General features: G+C 43.4%; 1 protein-coding gene and 1 pseudogene across 1 annotated transcript in view; both read left to right on the top strand.

The window, feature by feature from the left end:
- Scg5 (secretogranin V) overlaps positions 1-26,876 on the top strand; it is a 58,270-nt gene that overhangs the window by 14,659 nt on the left and 16,735 nt on the right. The gene's annotated exons all lie outside the window — the stretch shown is intronic.
- On the top strand, positions 23,904-24,053 carry LOC111813145 (annotated as a pseudogene).

Below are 26,876 nucleotides of genomic sequence, written 5' to 3' on the forward strand. Positions count from 1 at the left end.
TATTGACTTCTCCAGGTCTAGCCTCATGGTCCAGCCTGACAGCATACTCTGGTACTCAAATAGGTCATTCAACATTCTCTGAAAAAACATAAGCATACCCTCAAGTTAGTAGTGGACTGGGTCCCTTCCATTGTCCAGTATGGAGAGCTCTCTAAAGGACCCTTCCTAGCCTTTTGTCTCTTATCTGATAGAATTGTCTTTCTGCTGCTGCTGTACTTCCATATTTTATAGAATTTTAAAAATTAGTGGTGTGTACTGCCAAGTGAAGTCTGTTATGAGGTGTGAATTTTGTAAGGAAAGATTCTTCCTTTTGTTTTTGTAGTTGAATGGTATGCACATTTAACAGTTCTTTGAGCTTGAGGATTATAAGAAATCCTTGTGATAAAGGAAAAGTTTTATAAAGTTTTATAAAACTTTTAGAAGCCAGCACTGGTATATACTGGCCACTGTCAGTCTCATGTGTCCGTGGGCAGCCAAGGGCACTATAGGCATCCAAACAGTGAGCAAGGACATGTTTAGCTGCTTCACCAGTACAGGGAATAGCAAATATGAATCCTGAATAAGTGTCCACTGAAACATGAACCCAACACAAAGAACCAAATTCAGGATGTGTGTGACATCCAACTACCAAAGATGATTAGGGTATAACCCCTAGGGATTGACCCCACTAGAATGTGAGCATAGGTATGTTATACATGAAGAACATCATTTAACAATTTCCTGGGTCTGTGCTTGGGTCAACTGAAACTGTTTGCATAAGGCAGAAGCATTTTGATGAAAGCTGGCATGAGACACAGAAGCCTGTTGAATAGTGTCTGAGCAAGTAAGAGTCACAGCACCCAGCAACCTGTGTATAGCAGCATTCCTTTTAGTGAGGGGTCCTGGCAATTGAGAATGAGAGCGTATATGACCAATAAAACAGGCAACATGACGTGTCTGTATGACAACATGGAGAGTGTGAAGTAAATGAAAAAGATCTTCTTGACTAGTGTGTATAGTGTCAGTTTCAATGTAGCACATTATACCACAGACATAAACACTGTTTGAAAGAGGTTAATTGGAGTGGACGAATGATCTTGCAATGCTCATAGGACTTGTAGTTCAGTCTTTTGTGTAGAAGAGAAACCTGTGTCCTGTGTTCTGGAAGAGAAGGCTGTTACATAACACTCCTCACCTGCAGCCCATCCATCTGTGAAGACGGAGATGTCCCCTTCTATAGGGACTGAACTTATTTTTGAAGGAAGGCAGAAGGTTTAAGAGAAGAAAATTGAATTAATTTATCTGAGGAAGGAATAACGGCAGTCAGCGACACCAGGGAAGTTAACCAGTGCAGATTGCCAAAAGGATGAAAATTGCTATAATCATTTTTATTGAATTGAAGAAAAGGAAATGTTGATAGTTTGTACCTCATGACCAAGGAGCTGAATCACACAAGTTCATCCATGTGCAATCAGTTCTGCCACAGTATCATGAAAGGAAGTAATAGCTTTATGTGGAGTATGTGGCATATGTAGCCATTGTAAGAGACCCAGAGACTGCCAAAGAACCTCAGGGGGCATATGCTGAGTTGAGAAAACAATTAAAAGCATTGGTAAAGATGGGTCAACTCAGAGAGGTGAGTATTAGAAAGAGCCTTGTTAACTTTATCTAAGGCAATTTTAGCCTCTGGTGTAAGTGTTCTTCTAGAAGTAGGGGCTGAGTCTCCTTTGAGAACATCAGAGAGAGGACTTAACTCATGAGTAGTTAGCTAAGAGCTGGGCAGAGCCAATTAATGTTATGGAGTCAAGTCCGAAAATCATTTAGGATTGTAAGATGTTTAACCTGGATCTGAACAGTTTGGGGCAGAGTTGGTCTCAGTTTAATAAATTGGCTAAACTCTGAGGAAGTGATCAGGGCTTGTATCCCTCTGGAGGCCACCACTAGGCCTGCCGCCATTTAAATGGGCTGTCAAGATCAAGCAACTATTTAACTCACACTTTTTAAAATTTATTTATCTTTATGTATTTAGTACAGGGTCTACTACACAGATTGGACTTGTGATGATTCTCTTATTTGCAGCCTCCCAAGCACTGGGATTATAGGCACACGCCACCACTCTCATTCTCAATCGCTGTCTCAGTGTGCCCCAGGAGTAGGGCCAGCATGGCATGGGGATCGAACCCCAGCTGCTGTGCTCTGCCTAAGTAGGCGCTTCAGTCCACTGAGCTATCTGGCCAGCCCTGCAGCTTTTAAATTATACTTCAAACTTCTATATTTGTTTGTAGAATATCAAAGTTTTTTATACCAATTTTAATTTAGTACTTAAAACAAACAATCATACTTATTAGGAATTAAAGAATTTTAAGTAATCTTTTAATTCTTTTATTTTTTTAAGTAATCTTTTAAAATATCCCCATTATTGGAAATCTTAAGAAATATAATTTTTATTTTAATTGTAAACTTTTTATCTTTAGGATGAAAATGACCTTTTTACTTAATCATCTTAAGGGGACTATGTAAAAACTTTTCTTTTAGTGCCAACTATAGTGGCGAGCAAGAACCACTGTATTTCTTACTTTTCTTCTAAGCGCTCTTTTCCTGGGAGAACGGCCCTGTGTATCTCTCCAGGTGGGCAACAGAGCTGCCTTCCCTGGAGGCCAGCCACATTTGCATATTGAAAAGCTCTTTCAAATGTTTTTCCTTTAATTTTTATTTTTAACCCAATATTTCTTTTTAATAATTTTAATTTTTTTATCAAAGAAAGAATGACCAATTAAGAAATATAATTGTCTGGTGTGGCTTAAATAATAGTTTGAGTGAATAACATTTTAACTTTGATTTTCCTGCATAATCAGCATGGATGACACCAAGCAAAACCTGGAGAATTCTTTGTATTGAGGCTGTGCCTCTGGTTGTCGCATTTGCTGTATGGCCGCAGGACTGGGCCAGCTTCTAGCAGCAGCTTAATTATCTTGGTAGCTAGGGTGGTTTTTCTCAGGCACACATCCCCTCCTCAGCTTGTGGGGAGCTATGACCCTGTAGTCACGGCCTCTGAGTGCAGCCTCTGTGTGTGCCCCTGGGTGTTTTGTTTTTGCTGAGATTGGCACTATCTTAAGCTTAACAAATTTTTGATGCCAGCAATGTACATAGCCAATGCCAAGGCCACAGTAAGCCACAGCCATGGACCTCCTACTTAGCACGAGGTGCACAGGCCTGTAGTTGATGGTGTGTGTCAGACTCTGCAGCTGGACCAGGCACATAGACATGCAGGCGGCTGGGGAATCCCAACTGGGTCTGCCTAAGACCAGAGCATGGGGCCTCCCTGAGCCCAGTTTGTGCCCCTCTCCCTGGCAGCGCTGTGCCGCTTGGAACCAACTGCTCACAGTTTAAAAGAAACTTTTCCTTTTTTATCTAATTGAGCAAATCTAGAGGTTTTAAACTCTGTCTGCTGTACCTTTGCTCTACCCTCCTTGTCCCGTTTGGGACTTGATTTTCAAATAGTACTCCATCTAAGTCCTTTAGGGTGGCATTAGAAAGTAGCACAAATACAGGAACCAAGAAAACAAGTATTTTTACACACACCTATATACATCTATAAACATCTATAGTTCTTGAATCTCTGTCTCCTTTTTAACTCAATTAACTTTTTCCTTTTTGGCTTCTCTCAAACCTGTTTCTCTCTATGTTCATTTATCTCTCTGGCCCTAATGAGCTCATTTCTGGCCCTAGTAAACCCTGTTTCTGGCCCCAGTGAGCCTGTTTCTGACCCTAATGAGCCTCCATCCCCAAGTTTTACACTTAATGTGACAGTACCAATGTAGGCCTGTGCTGAATACTTGCTCTAACCAATTTACTTCCCTCCCTTATGTGTGCTCTTTGGAACTATTCCTGCTGCCCACACTTATCTCAAACCAGGTGTCCTGTTTGGGCACCAAATGTAGAGATCTATTGACCTCAGTGTGATCCTTTCTACCTGGGGAGAAATAGCAGCAGGGGAAAATAGACAAGAAGACAAAAGCTGAGTTAGGTGGTGACTAGTCTCCCTGGTTGGCCAGATGACCACCTGAGCAATGATATGAACCTTTATACTTTTGCAAAGTTAGTAACACATTGATACAGGGAACCTCCAAATGACACAGGGAGAAAAACTGATCTCCCAACATAAAAGGCACCTGGGACCAGTTTGTGTTCTCTAAAACTGAAGAATGAATTTTAGCAACAAATGGAGGTTATGAGAAGAACATATTTATTGGGGGAAAGAAAAGCTCCTGTCTGAGAAACCAACAAGAGGGGGTCCTGAGTGGGTTGTCCTGGAAAGCTGTCTCTCCCAGGGACTTTTATAGAGGAAAACCATGTGGTGAGGTGGGTCTAAGGTGGTGGAGAAGACATGGGAACTTGCCTAGATGGCCATGAGGTGGGACAAAACTATGGTCAACTAATGAGATTACAAGCACCACTGCTCAGGTAAAATTGATTAAATCCAGTACCAAATGGGGAAGTGAGTCACATAGCAAGCAGGCATGAATATGGGACAGGGTCTCTTCCTGTTGGGGCTGGGCTAGTGACTCATTTGGGATCTTTCAAGGTGATTGATACCTATTTTAGGATATCAATCCCTGATGCCCATCCCTAGGGAAGTATGTAGCTGTGTCTTGAGATCTGACCCATATGGGAGTGTCTGTCTCTTCCAAGTTGCAAAGTCACCTTGTCTTCCATCTTGTCTCCTTGAGGGCCTGGCCCAGCCCTGTCTGATGGCCTATAATATTTTTATCTAATTCATCTACCTACAACAACATGACACAGGTTGTCTAGTGACTAATAGCTGACATTAACCAGTCAGTATGCTTATCTCAGGACTGAGGTAGCTTAACTGTCTTAAGACACTGAGGCCTAGTCCTATTCTCACATATTTGACCTATTTTCCAGCTTTCATGGCTCCCAACAGTGACAGTCTTGGTATGTTCTGCTGTAGTAGCAGCACTGAGTTTAGAAGGCAGCAGGAAATCCTCTCCGAGTACACTGCAATCTGAATTTCTGTGTTTCCTTAGATTAATATCTAATATTGATGACTAACTTCTAATGTGGTAATATTAAGAAGTGATGAGATGATTAAGTCTAGAAGGCTTCATCCTCATGGGTGAGATTAATACCCTTATAAAGGAGGTTCCGAGCAGCTAGTTTTCCCCTTCCACCATGTAAAGGTACATAGAAGGCATCATCTCTGAGAAAACCATTTCCGGACACAGAATCTGCTGACCCATTGATCTTGGGCTTCCCAGCCTCTAGCACTATGAGAAACACATTTTGATTGTGTATAAATGATCCGGTATATGAGCCCATCTTGCCTTGCTATAACCAAATACCCGAGGCAAAATAGATTTATAAAGGCAAGAGTTGTAGGTAGCTCACTGTTTTGGAGGCTCCAGGACGCACACTGGCATAGCCTTGGCTCTTGGAAGGGCTCTTTCAGCTTTGTGACAGAGTGATGAGAAAACATCTGTGAAGAAGAGATCACATTATGAAATGAGAAGCCAGAGAGAGAGCAAGTGAGCAAGAGAGAGAGAGGGAGAGAGAGAGGGAGAGAGAGAGAGAGAGAGAGAGAGACAGACAGACAGACACAGACAGACACACAGACAGACAGAGACAGAGTGATTCACAGTCCCTTCTGAAGTTATGACCTCAACTGACCTAAAGGTATCCCACTAGACTCGACCTCCTAAAGGTCTCAGTCTACCATCACCACTCAGGAATGAGCTCCCAACCCATGAATCCTTAAGGAAAAACAATATTGAGACTACAGCACTAAGTCTGTTGTATTTTGTTACCGTAGCTCAAGTGGTACTTGATTTCCCTAAACTCCAGTAAAATTTTCAAGAAATGTAATATTTTTTCCAATTACTTTCCAGCATTCTCTCTTCCTACTCTTCAAGGTATTCACAAGGAAAAATGGACAGGATGACAAATCTAAGCAGTGAACATTAAGAAAAATCTCAACAATATTACTTTTCTCTATGTCCAGCTTGGCAGATCCCAGATCCCTTTCATATAAGCTTCCCCCAGAAGCTTTCTCTGTTCCTCATGCACTCTGCTTCATTAGGTGTCCTCTCAGGCATAGCTGTACAAAGCCCAGAATATTCAAGATAGGACCCTGCTTTATGTCACCTGAGACCCTCTGTCTGGAGCAAGGGTGCTGAGTCCCAGGGGAGCCATCAGGGACAATTTTCCATGGATAATTGACGAAGTGATCACACAAATGTAGGAAATGAAATAGTGGTAACTAAATTTTATGTGATATTTTATGTTTTACAAAAATGTTTTTCTTATATCCATCTCATTTGATATAAAAAGATTTAAAAAGTTTAAAGTTGCCCACAGTTGTGTGAGCTGTACAAGTTAGTTGCAAGCCAGCTGTGTTAGGTTTAAGTGCATCTCTCCAACCAGATGTCTTCCATTCCCATAGACACATATAATCCTGTGATATTTAGCTGAGAAACTGCAACGATCCTACGAGCTGTGGTAAACCACATGTGGATTTGGGCAGATGGCATTTCAGGAACAAGGAGCTTCAGGAAGCAAACGTTCTAACAAACTGCCCTCTTGAAACAAATTGATACAAATATCTTGGGCACCATAGTTCATTAAAAAAGTTACTGAAACAGACTGGGAGGATTTAGCATGCAGTACAACGTGGCACTCAATAAAACTGAGTGCACACCTTTGACCACTGGTGTGCCTTGTGGTTTTAGTGGAGGAAGGAACACGTGTGTGCGTGTGTGTGTGTGTGTGTGTGTGTGTGTGTGTGTGTGTGTGTTTTGGCTCAATCCAGCCCTGCAGCGCTGAGTCTGCTGATATAAAGTTTCGCTTCCCAATGCACAAGTGGAGCCGAGCCATGAAGCCATAGGGTTGATATGGCAGCCAGCTCAAGTAATTTACATTAAGATGTTTGGGGGCTGGCAAGATAGCTCAGCAGCCTAAAGCACCTGCTTAGACAAGCTTTGGCAACTGCAGGGACCATGGTCTGATCCCCAGCACCACATGCCACACCAGCCCCACCCCCAGGGCAGGCTGAGCCAGCCACAAAAAAAAGGTGTTTGGGAAAATATAAAATGTCGCACAAATATAGTGTCATTCTCATGGATAATGCTCCTTTTCTTCTATCGCATTTATTTCCAAATGTAAATGGCTTCAAGGATGGAAATGGTCCTATCTTTCCATTGTATGGTTCTGTTCCTTGTGTCTTAAGGTTGGCCTGGGATAACTACTCTTAGTAGACAGATATTAAGCTTTGGAAGAACCAGTGCTCCTCCTGGCCTTAGTAAGCATTCTACTTCCTGCGTGTTCCCTTAGGAGTCTGGGATGTGAAACCGTAGTAAGGATGGGTGCTTTGTGAAGCCCAGGCAAGTGACTTTTCTGTGTTCAGACTTGCTTTGTCCCCTTTCTTGCCCCGTGACTTTATAAATACTAGCCGTTGTCATGAACTAGATTATAGGAAGAGGCTTAATTTTTAGAAAAGTGATCAGGTGCCCAGCCAAGGGTGAGGCACATTTATGTGAATGTACCTGGTGGCAGTGGGAGGAACTTGTTGCGGGTGGGTGGGGGGCTTGCTCTCCGTGGTCTGAGAGCAGACTGCCCCCTGGCTGGCGTCGTGGGCAGTGGAGGCTTCCTTGAACCAAACATCCTATTAAACTATCATCTAATACATTTCTTTTTTTAATCTAATACATTTCTATTTGTATTTACTTAAGTACGTTTCAAGGGCCTACTGTTGCCAGGGACATAGCCTGGATGCGTTTCAAAACCAATACATATGGTTGCAACTTGTTTATACAGGGTTTTCATGACATAAGTAAGAATCAGGCATTATCTTTTTTTAACCTTTTAGTGAAGGTTAAGCTGTGACCAGAGGAGCTGAGCCGCTCAGTGGGGGCTGGAGCAGAGCCAGGCTGCCTTCCATTCCCCAGCAGCACTGTACACTGGTGTTTCAGGGCAGAGGCATGCAGGAAGCATGGCAAAACACAAGAGAGGCCAAGGACAGTGCCTCACTCCAGTGAGGTGGGCCAGCTAGAAGGGTGCAGCCCAAACTGATGGCAGGACACAGAAGGGCCCACCCATTATCTCCTAGTATGATTTGAAACCCTACTTGAAGGAAGCTGAAGGCTAGGTGGGAGAAAGGGACATAAGAGTGTGACTGCACTGTGCCTGGACAGGTGCTGAGAACCCTGTGTGAGGGTTATATGGTTCCTCCCAAAAGAGTTCTGGTGGACAGAGCGTTGGCCCCAGAGAAGATACCACAGGTCATTTGTACTTGGGCTGGGCTTCCTTGGAGATGTAGATTGTGGGCTTCAGGTTCAGGTGGGAGGAAATGAAATAAAAGCATACTGTTTCAGTCCACATGTGCTGAGGGCAGGATGGTTACGGGGTAGAGACGGCAGCAAAACTGGACATATTTAAGGAGCACAAGGCCTGGGTTCCTCATGGCCCTGTGTTCACCTGAGGAAGCCCCATGTCCCATAGTTTTTCTGCCCCTTATGTGCAGTGTGTTGGTTAGACCCTCTCCTTACAGACTAGAAAGATGCTCCAAATCTGGGTAGCCTCAGTGGCAGCCCTGGCAGTAGAAGAGATTCTGGGTAGAAGGCTGTGTCAGACATTGCTTTCTGTGTTGGTCAAAACTATGTAGGTAGTAACAACAAATATACTGCAACATGGGATCGCAGTGGGGGGTGGCAGGCACTTCTTTGCCACTCAGCATGGATGGCATCACTCAGCACATGCCAAGCAATCTATAAGACAGATCTTCCTGGGGAGGCGCCCCCTTCTTGGGGGTTGTGCACTTGGACATGTTTGATTAAATGCCCCAGGGAGTCAGACACAGACCTTCCACAGCATTTCAGAGTGCCCTCAGTACCTAGTGGGTGGTGGTTCAGCGTGTCCTGGGAAAAGAAGTTTTCTACCAGCTTTTGATTTAACCAAGATGGAGCAGTGCTTAATCAGGAACTGAACTGACCACGGTGATGGGCCCTTCCAGGAGGGAGCTCCTGGGACAGCTGTTCGCTTCCCTCAGTACCCTGGCCAAGCTTTTCTTTGCATGAAGCAGGGATTGCCGCTGAGGGGACAGCTAGTCTAGGCTGCTGGCCTCCCCTGCAGAGGCCCAGGGGACCTTTCTTGTGCCATCTTTCTGGTATGACAGCTCAGCAGGCCTGTGTCAACAAGCTCTGCACAGTTTGAATAAAATGTGAGTGACTAATGTTTTCCTCCTAGGCAGCAGGCATAGATGAGCCTGCAGGGAAGAATTCCTTTGCTGCAGACTACTGAGGATGCCTGTCTCCTGAATTGAGCCCAGGGGGATCTCCTCTGTCTCTTACCTCCTCCCTGCTTAGTTTTATTTATTTATTTATTTTTTATGCTTGTTAACAATGGAAGGGACCATTTTTTTTAGTTTGTTGAGACTGTAAATAGTCCTTGGTCACTGAAGTGTGTGAAAACATGGCATTAACATAGGTGCTATTGTCTGAAAATGTTTCTGAAGGAAAGAACAATGATTTTTTATATTAATTTAATTTAATTTTATTTTTTGATTTTATTTTTTTGTGGAACCAGGGATTGAACTCAGGCTCTTGTGCTTCCCAGGCATGTGCTTATTCTACTGAGCTATCTGCCAGCCCCTATAATTTTATTGAGAAAGAAGTAGCAATGAGACAGTTTCCAAACAGGTTAGTAGGACAGTTACAATAGTTAATAAATTGCATATTGTTGTCTTTGTAGTAGTTATTCATAGTACAAGATGCAGACATGATATCTTGTCTAAGCACTATTAGTTCAAAACTTTCTTCTCATTGAATTAAGAGAAAGTAGCTGTATATCTATCCTATTTGGTATATACAGATATGTCTATCTATCTATCTATCTATCTATCTATCTATCTATCTATCTATCTATATTTTTTTCTACTACAAAATGGCCCTTCATTTATATCCCCCTTTTTTGTTTACTTTTGTCAGAGATGGGTATTCCATTGCCATTCATATATTGTAGGTGCATGAATTCAGCAAAGTAATCTAATATAGTCCAGTAGTCTATAATAGTAGTTCATTATCCTTATGACTGGCAATGTCAGAAGTTGTTGACTTGAGCCTTTTACAGCTCAGCATATTAATATAACTTTGCTTTTTATACCTCATTTTTATATCATTTAAGCTTCTCTTCTGGAGGATTAATAACTTAAGTTTGCAGGCCAAAAAATTAGAGAAACAGAAGGATAGCCAACATTTTGGCCCTAGCCTTTCAAGGTCAATGAGGACTCAGGACATAGGAGAACCTGTACTGTAACATCCTGTAACTCAGTGGTGTCCCAAATTTTCTGATCAAGGAGATTATGGGGCCAAAGAGGAAAGTGATCAGTGATGTAGAGTGTGCCTAAGGAGAGTCACCTGGATAGAAAACATTCTCTTGGGCTTTCACAGAGAGTAAATTGGTCAAGTAATGGCTGTGACTCATCCACATGGCTGCCACTGACAGAAGATCTACAAACTGCTGTAGAGGGCTTCAGGGTAAATCCTGAGGGGATTTGATTGACCTTGTCAGATCTAAAAGTTACATTATTTGTTATATAGGTCTTGCTTTATCTTGGTCTTAACCATCCAGCAGAAAAGAACAATGATTCTGATAGTAAATGACACTGGAAGGTCTTGGACTTTGGATTTTGCGTGTGCCGTCAGTAAGTAGAATTTTTGGCAGTTGGCTCATTTAAGTAGTCTGTATACAGCATACTACAGCATAGCATGCATCTGGATTGTTTGTTTGTTTTGTTTTGTTTTGTTTTGTTTTGTTTTGAATAGGCTGAGTTTTGGTGCACAGGGATCTGGCCTACGGACAGGCAAGATATGCCTGCAAGTCAGAGTGCTGAGCTCCCTCTCAGCTTGCTAGATCCAAGGCTTTGTCAGGCAGAAGTACCAAAGTCTGTGTATCATCCTGCTGCAGCCTGTCTACCATTCAGGCCTTCTGATCCTGCCTCTGCCTCCGTGTGTCTACACTGCAGGCAAGGCACGTCGTGTCACCCCCTCACGCTCAGGGAAGGCTCTGAGGAGAGTGTGCGTGGTTATCTGCCTCTACTTATTCCAGTCTAGGGCAGGAGAGGTAACCAGCAGAAGTCCCAGTGTTCTTCTGGGTGGCAACGGAGCTACTCTGATGGGGAAGCAGGAAGAATGAGGGTCTCTTGCGCTTCGAGTTCTTCTCCTGCTAGCCCATTCTTCGCACTTGGGACCAGGTGATTCAATAGAGCTCATTCAGGAGAGGAGGAAAACTGCAAGTAACCAGGAAGGTGGCTGAGTCCCAGGTCCTCGACATGTGCTGTGGTAGATGAGAGATGTTCATGAGACACCTCCCTGTGTGTCCTTTGTGCCCTGCACACCCTCAGGTGCTACTCTGTCAGCCTTTTGTTTACAGAGCAGAGCTTTCTGAGTAGTTGAGCTTTTCACTTATATTACAGCCAGGACATATGCCCGCATGAGCTTTTGATAATTAATACCACAGAACTTAGGATTTGTTTTATCCTAGCAACCCAGTATCAAAGCTCTAGCACATCAAAGCTTATCTGACCTCAAAATTATGCTTAATGTGGATAATTGAGATGTAAGGAGAAGGATAAAAATCACTCTTTATCAAACCTTGCAAAAGAAAGTACAGATTTCTACTTTGCATTTTTACATGTAGACATAGAACTGCAGTTCTTTACGTTTTTTAGCAGTAGCAGTGGGAGCCTTGGAAGATGGGAGTAGAGCTGGAGGGATGCACTCTTATGAGTTAGAGTACCTGAGCAGAGCTGACTGGGCTGCGAAGTCAAAAATGAAGGGAAGGATGGCTTGTTTGGGAGGTCCCTGGTGGGCAGGCCAGGGGATTTGGGCAGGGACTTCCTGTGATGGCCACCAGGTGGTACCATCGTCCCAGGATGGCTTTCTTACTCTGTGTGGGACAGCTAAAGGAGGCTATTAATTAATAAATGGCCATAACCTAAGTATGAGGTCCATTTGTCCATATGAGCCCAAGTGCCATCAGTACACACATGACATTGATGGTGGGGCATTTGTGTTTAGCTTGCCCTACTCCTGAGTTAGGATGGTGCACCTCTGTGTACGTGTCGAGGCGGGAAGGGGAGGTTAGGGCTTTTGAGAAAAAAATTATTGTGATACAATTGACACACTGCAGAATTCACCCATTTAAAAAACAATGTTTCAGCTGGGGGAGATAGCTCAGTGGACTGAGCACCTGTAAGGCAAGCACGAGGATCCAGGTTCAATCCTGGGTGCATGCCTGTCTTGTGTCAGGCCAGCCACCGAAACCAGGTGCTGTGGCGCAGACCTGTTATTCCAGCTCTGGGGAGGCTGAGACAAGAGGATCACTATGGGTCTAAGCTGTGTAGTGAGACCCTGTACCAAATAAATAGTTAAACAATTAAAATATACTGTTTCGTAGTTTGTAGCATATTCACATCACAACTGTCAATTTTAAAATGCTTTTATAGCCTCCAGAAGAAACTATTTTCTTACCACAAGCACCCCCACCAAACTCTGCAACCCTTACTTCTCCCCTCAGCCCCTTTTTCCCAGGCCCCGGCAGCCCCCATCTCCTTTTCACATCTGTGAATTTACTGGCTCTGGATGGTTCGTATACGTGGAATCATGTACCGGGCAGCCAGAGCCTTCAGGTTAACCAAACAGACTGGAGATTTGAGGGGTCTTTCATTTTCAGGATACTAGGAGAGAAATAGCTGCCTATAATAGTGCTTCTCCTACACTGTGGACCATCAAAACCACTTTTAATGCTTTTAAAATGAAAGATTCCTGACCCCTAGTCTCCACGGAAATTTAAATCTGGTAGTTCTGCCCATCGAGGGCTGCTTCAGATTGTGCTTCTGCAGTGTTCTTGGTCATTCAAATAACACTCCACTGCTGGTGCCTGGGCCAAGAGGCAAAGGACCAGAAGGAAGCTAGTTTTGAATGGAGGCAGGAGAGGAAAGTAGCCCCTCCGCACGTGCTAGTTTTAGCAGCTATGGCTTCAGACCTGGAGCTTCTTGTGCAGGCTGCCAGGCTGGCTCTTGTTAGACCGTCATCTTGGACTCAGCGTGACAGCGGTGCATGCCTGAAGGCCATCAGGCCTGGTGATGCCAGCTTGCATTCCTGTTCAGCTGGCAAGTCTCTCAGGGTGGTACAGCAGCAAGAAGCCTTCATCTGAAGCTCACAGACCATTGCAGCGATGAATCCCTGGGGCTGTGGGGAGTGTGCAGGGACAGTGACCATGAGCCATGAAACCACACAAATCGGTGTATTGGAAGCAAAGGACAAGATGAGACTGTACAAGAGTAACTTGCCCCCGGCCTCATTTCCCACCAAATTGAAACCACATCAATATCTTTGCTAAAGGGCACATATTAGTTGCTATGCAAGCGGACAGCAGCGGGGCGGGAATCACAGCTGCAGCCTCCCCTTTCCTCACTGTATCTCACTGTCTTTGGGGACCTGGGGAACCTAGTTATCTGCTCACCTTTCCTCTCCAGAAATGAGGAAAGCCAGGTCTCATTTGTCGATAGCATCAGAGCTAATTGATTTATATTTGCTCTAGTCAAGTAAGGGTTAAAATAATAAAAGCTGAAGAATCCAAGATGGTACTCATGTAGGCTGTTAATATCAACACAGAGCACATTTGAGTCTGACAAGACCTAGAACTCATCCAGTTAGTAATCTCTTTTTAAGAAAGTTGATGTAAACTTACAAAATCAGGACGCAGACCGTGGAAATGGACTGGCAAAGGAGGGGCCTTCATTTCCCTCATGATTAAGTCTCCCTCCAGGGATCATAATAAGGGTATTTGTGGTCATGTGGGTTCATTTGTATAAATAACACCAGTCCTGCTGAGAACCACTTAGTCGCCTGGCTGTCACAGAATGGAAACCAGTTCACCAAAAAATTTGTATTAAGCACCTGTTTTGTGTAAGCAATATAAAGGTTCAGAAAGAGGCATCTCACTCAGGAGTTGGGGCGGAAACCCAGGAGAGTAGACTGATGCCAGCTCCCCTGACTGTGGTCTGGGAATTTCTCAGGGAGCCCAGCCTCTGTCTGTGGCTCCAATTTTGGTGTCACCTAATCTTCCTCTCTGTTATTTTTCCTCTGCCTCTCTAACAGGAAGGTGGACAAACTTTTCAAGGTTTACATGACATTTTTTATGCTTGTATTAAATAAGGTTCTTTAAATCTTGATTTATTGCCTTGAAATGAATGAAGTGTGTCCCTTTTCCCAGAAGAGTATCTATTGCTACTAAAGCAGTTAGAAAACCATGGGTGCCTGAAAAATCTATGTTGTCGAGAAAGTTGTTTCCATTTCATCTTCATCCAGCTCTGCTTGTATAATCATTAGCAGTAGGTCTTTTTTAAAGCCTAGTTTCTGCCACTTTCTGAAAGATACAACATGAAGACAGAGATAAATCTAGGCTACAAAAGAGAACTGGCTTGAAAGGGCTTTTGTTATGTTTGCTGTATTTTGCTTTTTATTGTTACATCTAGGTTTATTGAATTCTTGAGGAGAGTGGGAGTCAAAGCTGTGAAGTATAAGCCTCTTTAAGTAAAACCAAGCGCTGTTCTCAAATCAAAATCTCTGTTGCTGGGATAAATGAGTGATGTCGCTCTGTATCGTCCTAGACTCATTGTTTTTCGTGGCAGTTTTACTGTCACTCGGAAATGAGCCTTCTGAAACCTTACAGCATGGGGCATTAAAACCCTACTGAGTTTACTGCAGCCCCTTGAAGTGCAGGGCACAGGGTCCCCCGAGGAGCCTGCAGTGGGACGAGTGCTGCTTCTGGTGTCACAACCAATCCCATCACTTAGGTGTCCCTCCCTGTTTTGAATCTTGGATTTCAAACACCCTCAAAACCTCTTCTCTGGTAATTTAAAAATTCTTAACAAATCAATCCTAAGAAAAAGTAAACAAATATGCAGAAGAGCAGTAGAGTATTTAGGGCATGGTTTTAATTAAGATTTTTTAGTTTTCTTTTCAAAAATCCTGTGTCTATTAAATTTGAATTCATTAAATATGAAGAAACAGACTTCTAGCAGGAAACTAATAAAGGCCTTTATCATTCAGTTCTGTATTTAGTACCTGAAGTACTGTAGGAAATATGTCACTTCTTCCTTTAAGACTGTTTCTTAGTATATAAAGACAGAATTGTGTTTTTAAGACAAGCATTCAAGTATGACGATGTACTACCTGTGTTTTCACGATTCAAAGTACTATTTAGTAGTTGAAATTTATACTATTTAATATCATTTAATAAAGTGACCAAAATGTAAAAAAAAAAAAAAGAAAGAAAGAAATTTTCAATCTTCTAAAAGAGAGTTGGTCTTCTTTTCCCCAAGTTTTACTGCTTACTACCACAAGGAAATAAAATCATAGCTACAGTTTTAAAGTATCAAATATGAGTGCACAGTAGTGCATATTATAACATGCAGCTTATATATTATAACATGTAAACTCTTGCTCTGTTTATCCTCCTGTGGAAGTGTGAACCTACTTGTGGTGGTGCTCTTAGGAGAGTAGAGAAAAAACTCATGACAGAAGGTTGGGCCCTTCTGGGAGCATGGCTTCTGCGTAGTCACCTTGTGACTGTCTGGTTTGACAGATACTCAGGCCCACCTGCCACCACTTCTTTTCAGTTAGCCATGGGCTATTTTCTTGTTCAGTGACACTTGAATCCAAGGGGGAAGAAGGGAACATTTATGAGGTACTATGCTTATACCATTTAGTCTTCTCCATGAAGGGTTGTTATAGTCCCTGTTTTACAGAGAAGGAAACTAATATTCTAAGATGTAAGAGAACATGTTCAGAATGACCTAAGTTTTTTTTTGTGTGTGTATTTTAGCACAGGGTCTACAGGGTCTACAGGGTCTATAGGGTCTCACTACATGGATTGGACTCCAGTGATCCGCCTATGTTCAGCCTCCCAAGAGCTGGGATTGCAGATGCATGCCACCATGCCCAGTCTTAATTGCCATCTCAGTGTGCCCCAGAGGTGGGGCCTGCAGGGCATGCCAGGATTGAACCCCAGCTGCTATGTCTGCCTAAGCAGGCGCTTTAATCTGCTGAGCTATTTGGATGGCCCAGGATGACGTAAGTTTTAAGTTGTGTAACGAAATAGTCATATTTTAAAATGATGAGCACAGCTAACATTTATTAAGCACTTAATATTTCCCCAAATTTATTCAAATAGCCTTACAAGGATTATTTTATTATATGTTCATGCTAACACATTAAGGATAGCATTAATACCCTCATTTTACAGATGTAGTCATATAACTACGATATGGCACCAGTTCAAACTTAGGCAGCTAGACTGCAAAGGCTACACTTTGGATCACCATATATGCAGCACAGTCATCAGCAGCCCCATGTGTGTGCTAGAATTATGGCTGATTTGAATTGCATTACACTGTAAGAATAAACTACCCCAAGGGTGCTGCTACTCTGTCCAGAGCAAAGTCTCAGAGGGCGTGGTTGGCCCCAGGCCAGCTGACGTAAGTGGTGTGGGCTGGCACATCACTGCCAAGCCTGCCATTTGCCACCTCCATCCCATCCACAATGGACACATTCCACTCTCTGCCACCTTGTGTCCACACCTGCCCCTCAGCCACGTGTTCCAAGCAACCTGCTCTCTGTACGAAGCTTACGCTGGCTGGAAAGTGGAGCCTCTGCAGAAACCATTAAAGAACCTTGCACATGAGGCAGAGGGTCACCTGTACCAGCAGGGCCCTTGTGTTGATGTTGTCTGCTAGCTCCCTCTGCTTTCCTCTCCTTTTTTTCTCAGCCTCTGCAGACCTTTATTTTTGTTGGAAGCTACGTCCTTGGATGGCTAATCACCAGTGATGAAACTCTTTACATTCACAGGGCTCAGAGTCAGCCTTTGATGTCTGCTTACCTGGACTTAAGCCTGCCTCTGAGGACCATTGCTGCAGTTGCCAACCCCTTACCTGAGCTCTGCCTGTCTCTTTAAACTAGGGGGCCTGGAATTCCTGTTCAGGAATTCACTGCTTTAAAATCCTTATCTCACAATGTGCTACTCTGCTCCTATATAATATAATTTATAACATATTTCCTTGTGCAGATATATTATAGAGGAACAGAGCATCACATGTTAGCTACTATTATTATGTTAGTAGACAACCCAAAGGAATAAAATCCAGGATTGTCGTGTCCCAGAGGAGAGGGCTACAGATCAAGGAGGCCATCAGTTACATGCAGTCAGAGGAAGAGAGCTAGCAATGCTTTCGGGGACTTTAAATAATCCAAGTTAACAAGGCTGTCTGTGGAACCAGATGCGAGGGCATCAAATTCATTTTTGCCCTTTTCCCCATTTGTCTATGTCCTTACTAATCCTAACCTTTACCACAGTTTTGTTTCCCATTATTTGTTCAATGATAACTGATATCTCTAGCTAAGTAGTACTACTCTGACTCTCAGTTAGCTCATATAACTTCAGCAAGAACCACAGAATAAAGTTTTTAAAGGAGCAAGAATGGACCTTCACCTCAATATAAAAATATAGTTGGTCTCTGTAACAGTTGACAAGTGAAGACTTCATTTCAGGCAACAAGCAAAAGTGGTGTCACTTTTGTAGGAGTGGAGAGCGCTTCTGCAAGTCATCTATTCAAAGTGTATGTTTTCAGAACCTACCAAATTTACAGCTCCCTTAAGAATGTGTCCTCTCCAAATCACTGTAGTTTATTCTTTGGGTTTTGTGTGCATCTATTGGGACCCAGTGGGGGTTGTGGAGGCAGGAAAACTAGTTGAACTCGTAGACTAAAATGTGAACTTTTGCAAATGAGTAAACAGCCAAAGCAAACACACTTTGGAAAAAATACCCATTTTCTTCTTTTGAAAAGCAAGAAATGCCTGAGCAGAATACCTTAAAAGTGAGCTAAAAAGCTTTGCTAAAATAAACAACTCAGCTTGTGCGCCTAAATTAGGACCACATGTAGATGTGCAAGCTACAAGCACAGCGCGGTAAGGCTGCGCTTCTGCCTCACGCTTTGCGTGCCTTTGCATCGGGTGATGACCATGCTGCAGTCCCCAGGGAGCCCGGTTGTTTTTCACTGTAGCATGAGGGAAAAAGGCAGAAGTGACAAGGCATGAAAATATGGTTTTCAAGGGAAAGCGCCTGAAAGGGGTCTCATTTTGCCTGCCCGCCCAGGCTCAGAACAATGCTGGTGACGGCAGTTTGCCTTTAGGACACTTGTCTTCACCCTTTGTGAAGGCTCAGGCTCAAAACCCAGGCATAAGGATCCACTTGCAAAATGCCTAGGCCAGGCCTGCCCTGAGGGGATCGATGAACAAGCCAGTTCAGCATAGATCGAATCATGCCTTTGTTTTTCTCAATTGCCAAGCGCTGTGTGCTTTGGGGTCACAAGCCACGAGTTTACAGAACATCGAGGTTGCGACACAGGCCTTCACAATTTTAAACAGCTTAGACAAATGAGGAGGAAAGGGGTGGTGACAATGTCTACACTGAGAAGAAGGATTAGGGTTCATTTTCTCATCATAGGAGACACGAATCTTCTCTCATGGGCTCATGGTTTCCTCACTCAAATGGCACTGCTGCCAGATACTTTTTTTTTTTTTTTCATAATTTTATTGAGAAACAAATAGCAATGAAATAGTTTCAAACCAAATTGGTAGGACAGTTTCAATAATTAACACATTGCATACATTCTTCCTAGTGGTTAATTGCTGTACAAGATGCAGACATAATATCCTATTTACCAACACTATTAGACAACTATTAGAACAAATCCCTCTGTTCATTAGAGAATGTAACTATATATCTATCCTAACCATTTTTTTCCAAAATTTTATTGATAAACAGCAATGAGACAGTTTCAAATCAAATCGGAAGTACACTTTCAACAAATAACACACTGCATATATTCTTCTTAGTAGTTAATTGCTGTATAAGATGCAGACTTGAGATCCTGTTTACAAACACCATTAGAACAAATCATTCCATTCATTAAGAGAATACAACTATATATCTATCCTAACCACTTTGAATACACAGATACAAAATAGACATTCATCTGTATACCCTATTTTTTCTAAGTTCCATTATTGACTATTATAGGTGTGTAAACTCAGCAAAATATTCCAAAAGAGTCCAGTAGACCATAATAACCTTGGGTCTTCTGTTTAACTGGCAATGTCAGAAATTATTGACCTGAGTCCCCCACAGCTCAACATAACAGCATGGCTTTACTTCCTATATTTCGTCTTCATACTTTTCTACTGGATAGATAAGACCAAGGTAAAGCAGGACCTGTGCAATAAAAGTTGTAGCTTTTGGGTCTGAGAAGGTCAGTGAAATGCCCTCAGGATTTATCCTGAGATCCTGTACCTCAGATTGTAGAACCTTTGTCAATGCAGCCATGTGGATGAGTCACGACCATTGCTTGGCCAATGTGCTCTCTGTGAAAGCCTAAGAGAGTGTTTTCTCTCCATGTGACTCTCCTTAGGCACACTCTACATCATCGATCACTTTCCTCTTTGGCCCCATAATCTTCTTGATCAGAAAATTTGGGACACTACCGAGGTACATGACGTTATAGTACAAGTTCTCATATGTCCTGAGTTTTAATTGACCTTAGAAGGTTAGGGCCAAAATGTTGGCTTTCCTTGTAGCCCTCCTTTTTCTCTAATTTTGATCTGCAAACTTAGGTTGTTAACCATCCAGAAGACAAGCTTATTGTTATTATCAAACCAGATACCTTTTATATGAACATATTTTGTCCCCTGTAACTGGAAGGTGAACTCCTTGAGAGATTATGCTACTTGATGAGGCGGGGAGGCCATCCTCCACCAGCAAAATGAGTAGAACAAGCTCAGGTATTCATTTAATTACTTGGTTTTAAATGGACTGATGTTAGCAGAAAGGTCAACTGTCTTGAGTTCTGTTATTCAAGACCCCAAACACAAGACTGACCTTCAGGATGAAAATTATGTGATATCATTCATTTGGGCTCTATGAATTGTTAAGAAATAATGACTTAGAATAGGGTTTAAGGGTAGGGAGGGGAACAGGAAAAGCAAGAAGAATCAAGATATATCATGCACGGATACAAATTTCCTGTGATGAACGTGGCTATTATGTATATCTAAATGCCACAAATAAGCTTAATAATAATTAAAAAAAAGAAATAATGACTGGACTATGAAAGCAGCTAACATTTATGGAGTGCTTACTATGTACCGGGCATAGACGCAAACATTTTGCATACAGTATCTGATTTGTTTGTTCCATGAAGATAACATTATCAGATTAAAAGGGGGGAAGCTGAGATTCAGCAAGTCTGGTAGGTTACCTAGGTTACCAGGTCATGAGGTGTTGGGAAGGCAGCTTGAATTCAGGGCCCAAGAGGCAGGAGCCATAACAGATTCTTCTTGTGCAAAAAGAGCTCATTTGTCTGTGGGTCCTCAGCAGATAAAAATACCTGCTTTTAAGAAATTATTTTTAATTGCAGGACTCATTTCTCAGCAGGTATTAAGGCAAGAAAAGAATTATAATACACAGAGTTGATTTTGAAGGATAGGCATGTACAGAAGTCACTCAGCCCCTTGCATCTCTGGTAGCCCACCTGAATCACGCGAGTTATAGGAGGCTGAAACCTGGATAGTAAGCATCTAAATTTGCCCTCGTGTCCTTCCAGTGGCCACGCTTTCAGGCCTTTTCCTCACTGATAGCGCTGATATGCTTTTCCAGCCCTGCTTCGATCCTCTTCGCATCAGTGGAGACAGTCACGTGCACAGCGCACCGTGCGTGCTCTACTGAGGAGGAGAAGCTGCGACACCAAGTGTTCAGACCCTGACTGATGGGGCCTCTGAGCACGGAGAAATGATCGCACTTTTTCCGAAAGCTTATTTACCTCAGGTCATGGAAAAAAACAAACTTTTAGGGCCAGAAAGACCTTCCTCAGCCACCCCTTCCTGATGTCCTGGGGCCTGGAGCCCTCTTGGTGGCTCTGTGTCCTCCAGTGCTGGCTGTGTCCTGGGTTCTCCACTGCCTGTGCTGCTCTGTGGCCCCTGAAGTGAGAGGTCAGATGCCTTCTCCACTGCCACCCCACCCCACCCCACCCCCCTTCCTTTGCCTCCTCCTATCTGTGGGCGGGCACCTTTCTGCCTCTATGCTTTCTTTTCTTGTTCAGGTGCCATCTCCCTGGCATAGTGAGCTCTGTCTGCTGGACCTGAGGGAAAGACCCAAGAGGGACAGGCATTCCTAGGCATAACCCATCTCCCTGCTCCAGCCTCACGGATTGCCAGCAAAAGCAAAGCTGACCGTCAGCTTACAGAGGATGTCAGATAGTCACCACAGAAGCAGGACAAGACTCTGGTGTATTTTCAAAGTCTGCTATTTGTGGTAGCATAAGTGCATACTGCTGGATCCGTTCCTGTCTGCTGAATGGCTGGCACTGAGGAGCTTGTGCCTGTCCCTGCCAGACTCTCCTCACGGACTCCCATTTTATGGGGTGGATGGCTGGCTCTTTGGCACCAGACTGCCCCACCACAATCCTCCTTTATTGCCCAGGTCTGATGCCCAGTTGCATGACTCCATGGACAGCCCTGGCATGGCGTGAGGGCACCGATGAGACTCCACTGGCTGTGAGTGTGTCAGGGTGTTACCAAGTTGTGAGGCACAGTCTGCAGGGCAGGGGATCTGTCTGGAGGCACTAAGCCTCTTGGCACAAGGCAGTGCGCTGACACCAAGGAGACTCGCTAACACAGACTACAGCTGGCCTGCACCTCCAAATGGCTGTGTCGCTACCTATCTCTGTAGGGGGAAGTGGGACCCCTAGTCACCCACTCTCCAGGTGCTTGGAAGGAGCCAGAAATAATGGAGCACCTCCTACTGTCTTTCCAGGCTGCTCTGCCAGTGGGAGCTCTGGCGATTGAGCTAGTAGCCTTGGAAAGATGAGAAGCCCCTAGACAGAGTGTGAGCAAACTACTTAGGGTCCTTGGGGGGCTCTCCTGGGCCATGTGGAACACCAGACTCCAGCATGTCTTTTTCCCCCCAGTACTGGGGATTGAACTCAGGACCCTGCACTTGCCAGGCAGGTGCTTATTCTACTGAGCTATCATCTCCCCAGCCCTCCAACATGTCTTGCTGAATGATTCTAGCAAGTGGCCATCTCTAGAACTTACTTTCTAACTTAAAATTATGAGTGGTGATTCCTGTCCTACTCCCCTCATCAGAACATTTTAAATGAAGATTGGAAAGCATTTTGAAACTCCTGGGGCTGTAACCTTACAGAAGAAAGGAGTGGGGAGTGGTACAGGCCCCATTTGTACTCATTCTCTGGTCAACCTGGACTTCCATCAAAACTGTCCCCTTGAGCCCAGTCAGGAGGGGCTTGCATGTGACTGTAGCTCACCATAAGCTCTGTAAAGGACAATCCTTGAACCTGAGAACCTACCTGCATGGAGCATTTATTTCCAACTCCCACAGAATGGATGTGAATGACAAATGGGGCTGCAGGATGCTTTCCTTGGAAAGCAGAAGTGATACCCCTCTAATCCAAGTATTTTTTTTGGGATAGGGTCTCACTCAGCTGCGCAGGCTAGGCTCAAACTTACATCCTCCTGCTTCAGGATCCTAGAGTTGCTGTCTCTTCCCTCCCTAAAAGCTATTAATCCTAGTGATACCACACCCTTTTCATAATAATACATCTTATATAAATAAGTAAAGAGGTCGGCCAGTGACGGCAAGCCTTATAGAGACAAGCACCCAAAGTGTAACTCCAAACCCACTTATCGCTTAAGCCAAAGGGCTTCCGCTGCAGCCGTGGTCACTGATCTAAAACCTCAAATGATTATGAAGACAACAATATGCAATGTACTAATTATTGAAATTGTCCTACTAATTGGTTTTGAAACTGTCTCATTGCTATTTGTTTCTCAATAAAATTAATAAAAAATAAAAAGTGGACACACTGGCTGATGCTAATTCCATGCAAGCAGAGTCAACTAGGGCACTCTCAGGGCGACATAATCTTGTTTTATGGCTTTAATAAACTTGGCTCTTATGTTTCAGTCCCTGGTTACTACAAGTACGGTCCATGGACCAGTGGCATCAGCATCACCTGAGTCCGTTAACGTGAAGACACGCAGGCTCTGCTCTTCACTCATTGAGTCAAACTCTGCATTACATAAGATTCATGTGTTTGTGGTAAAGGAAACCACAGGAGAGCATTTACAGGGCCAAGGCCAGGAGTGGTGAACCTATGGCACACATATTGTTTTCCTTTAAGATGAGAGATGTTAACGCTGCATCCTTAGCGTGCAGGCTTCTTTGCCGTGTTGGCGCTTGGCAATAAGTGTGCTTGGGGTTGCACTTCAGGTGCTTGTCTCTGTCAGGCTTGCCATCGCTGGCCTAAGCCCACTCTCTACTTGTTTCTATAATACGTATTATTGTGAAAAGGGTGTAGTATCACTAGGATTAATGGCTTTTAGGGAGGGAAGAGACAGCAACTCTAGGAGCCTGAAACAGGAGGAAGTAAGTTTGAGCCCAGCCTGGGCAGCTGAGATCAATACCCAGTATTGCCATAACAAAAACAAAAACAAAAGCCCGTATTAGCCTGCACTACTGATACAGTTTTACTGCTTGTGCCACGTCATACCCAGAGCATGTCGCTGATATTCCAGGTGATAATTCCAGCTACCAAGAAGAGGCCAAGTCATGTTCCCATGTTTCTCTGCTGCTTAAAGTACTTACCTAAAATTCATGCAGAATTTTTCTTTTAAAATCATTACACATCAATATTAAAAAGGATACGTTTCCATCAACTGGGTACTCTGTGCAAGACCATTTTCTCCAGGAAAAAGGGGGATTAAATATTACTGTACGTACTCACTGGCAGGGAGGATGCCATGACTATGAAGGCGGTTTTCCAGGGTGGGCTGATCCATTGCACTCTGACCCCTGCGATTTCCCCAAATGTGGGAAACTCGACTGCATAATTGGTGGTAGTGGGACCACACTGGCACTTTCTCCTATAAAAAAGGTAATTACTGTACAGTAATTAGAAAGCTCACTTCAGATTTTGCACTAAATTTAGGAATGTCAAATTATAGCAAGATCAAATGTGATATCAGAGATATATTCCAAGGGACAACTGAAAACTCAACCAGTACACTGGCAAATTCATGACTGCTCAGAGCTAGAAATGATTTTCATATTTTGTGGTGTTCAATTTTCATATTTTTCATTTGCCAGATACTGATAACTAATAAGAATCACTGCTGTGGGAAAGTGGATTTGAAATGGAAAGGTTTTCTTTAACAAGAGGCAGTCATCCTTGACCTCTGCACTTCAGCATACCTCTGGTGAGCTCAGAAGTGTCACTGGGAGCTGAGCTGAGAGCATGGGATGTGCTGAGAGCACGTCCATGAGTGCCACAGCAAGAGCTGAGGTTGCCCTGATAGCCAAGGCCAAGGGGGAGGCTGAAGTCAGCATGATCAACAGCCAAGCTGAATGGCCAAGCTAACGGGCGTGTGAAGGAGATGGAGAGTCCAGGTCCCAAACACGATATACACATCAACAGAAGACAGCTAGGATGTAGTTGGGGGCTGAGAAGGTCTTCATGGCGGGCTATAGCACAGAGCAAAAGAAGATTTAAATTAGGCAGGGTGGTGCATGTCTGTCATGCCAGCACTCTGGGAGGCTGAGGTAGGGGGATCTCAAGTCCAGAGACTTAATAAGAGCCTTGCTCTAAATAAAAAAAATAAGTAATGGCTGGGGGTATAGCTCAATGCAAAGGCTCTATGATCCATCCCCAGAGCTGAAAAAAAGATTTAATGGTTCTAAGCCAGATTAAACTCAAACATCCTTTCCTTCCTTCTTACCCTAACCCCACTGCCCCTGAGCTTTACAACTAAGAACCACTTTTTACCATCAGAAAACAAAGAAAATCTATCAATTAAACAGGACCTAGAGTTGGGAAACAAATCACAGTGTGGTTCCAATTTTAGTACATACAACTTATGTAAAGCTAACCAGGCCTAAAGCTTACTTGAAGAGGATGAACGTTTCCCTTTACTTTAGAGATATTTGTGGAGTGCAGTGGCCGCGGAGTGTGAGTGCTGGAGGTGCTGGCGACAGAACTACAGCATCATCACAGGATGGAAGTAATTCCCTGAAAAGATTTTAAAGCTATAAATAAAAGGTCCTGTCTTTGCCAACAGTGGTACTTTCTCAAGTCAACAGACCTCTAGACTTGAGGAAACTCACAGACTTTTGACACATTTCTCCTGTGTGCATTACTAGAATTGTCCATTTCTACTCACACTGTGGTCACCCTGATCCCAATCCTTGTCACTTCATGCTTCAGTTTCTGTAACAGTCTTGAAGTAAGCCTTCACTCCCTCCAAGCTGCCCATGTCTATACCACCATCTGACGTCTAGCCCACAATGAGCTCTGTGAGGGATACATCTTACTACGTACTGCAGCTTATTGTATTAGCCTTGAATAAGCTACTAGAGAACAAAGCACCATGTCTTTCACATTTTGATCTTCTGTAGCACCCAGAAAGATCATCCATGTGTTACTTCCTGCAGAAGTCTTCCACGTTCTGCAGCCATGCTTGACTTTTCTCTTCTACATAGTTGTAACATCATGCTATATCTTGTTATATGACAAAATGTATTACAACTGGCTGGATTATAAGTCTCTTTTTTATTTTGATTGATACAGGGTCTCACTATGCAGTTTGGACTCATAGTGATTCTCCTGTCTCAGTCTCCCCAGTGCTGGGATTGCAGGCATGTGCTACCACACCTGGTTTCAGGACTGGCACAGTGTGCCTGGGGTTCCAGGACTGGTATGGTATATAGTACTGGAGATCAAAGCCGGGTCCTTGCACTTGCCAGGCATGTGCTTAGATTGCCAAGCTGTCTCCCCAGCCCATATGTCTCTTTCTTCTATACCATAAACTCTATGAAAGCAAGGCACACATACTAGGGCTTACTATTAGATTGTGCTTAATAAAGAATTCTAAATTGATTGAATAATAATTTTAAAACATATTTTGATTTTTCATGCAGGAGGCAGAGGTAAGTATACCAACTATCTATCACCCATATTATTATCGTAATATTTTGGTTGACTTGGCTGCTGATATAATAGATCAATATAATCTCAATAAGATAATAAACCAAATAACTAGAACTTGGTTATATATGCACTTTGTTTTTATACTTTTCTGATGGATGGTTAAGACCAAGATAAAGCAAGACCTCTGTAACAAGAATTGTAGCTTTTGTGTCTGATAAGGTCAGTCAAATCCCCTCAGGATTTATCCTGAGACCTTGTACCTCAGATTGTAGAACCTTTGTCAGTGTCAGTCATGTAGATGAGTCACGGCCATTGCTTGACAAATTTGCTCTCTGTGAAAGCCTGAGAGAATGTTTTCTCTCCATGTGACTCTCCTTAGGTGCACTCTACATCATCGATCACTTTCCTCTTTGGCCCCATAATCTCCTTAATCAGAAAATTTGGGACACAACTGAGTTATATGATGTTACAGTTCAGGATCTTATATGTCCTGAGTCTTCACTGACCTTGAAAGGCTAGGGCCAAATGTTGGCTGTCCTTGTGGCCCTCCTATATATACAACTAAACTTTGATTCTCTGCTATAGAGTTAGTTGTCATTAAATTCAAGCTTCTAAAATGCAAAGAAGACCGTTTCCTATTTCTACATCTCTCCCATAGTTCCTACCTTAGTGGATGTGTCTGGATTTGCTGTCGTTAAATGTAGTTTGGAAAGCGCTTGTGTGGGCTGGTGCCTGCTTAGGACTAAGCACCTGCTTAGGCAAGCAC

The sequence above is a fragment of the Octodon degus genome, unplaced genomic scaffold (genome assembly GCF_000260255.1).
Source record: "Octodon degus isolate 3935 unplaced genomic scaffold, OctDeg1.0 scaffold00166, whole genome shotgun sequence".
NCBI classification, from domain to species: domain Eukaryota; kingdom Metazoa; phylum Chordata; class Mammalia; order Rodentia; family Octodontidae; genus Octodon; species Octodon degus.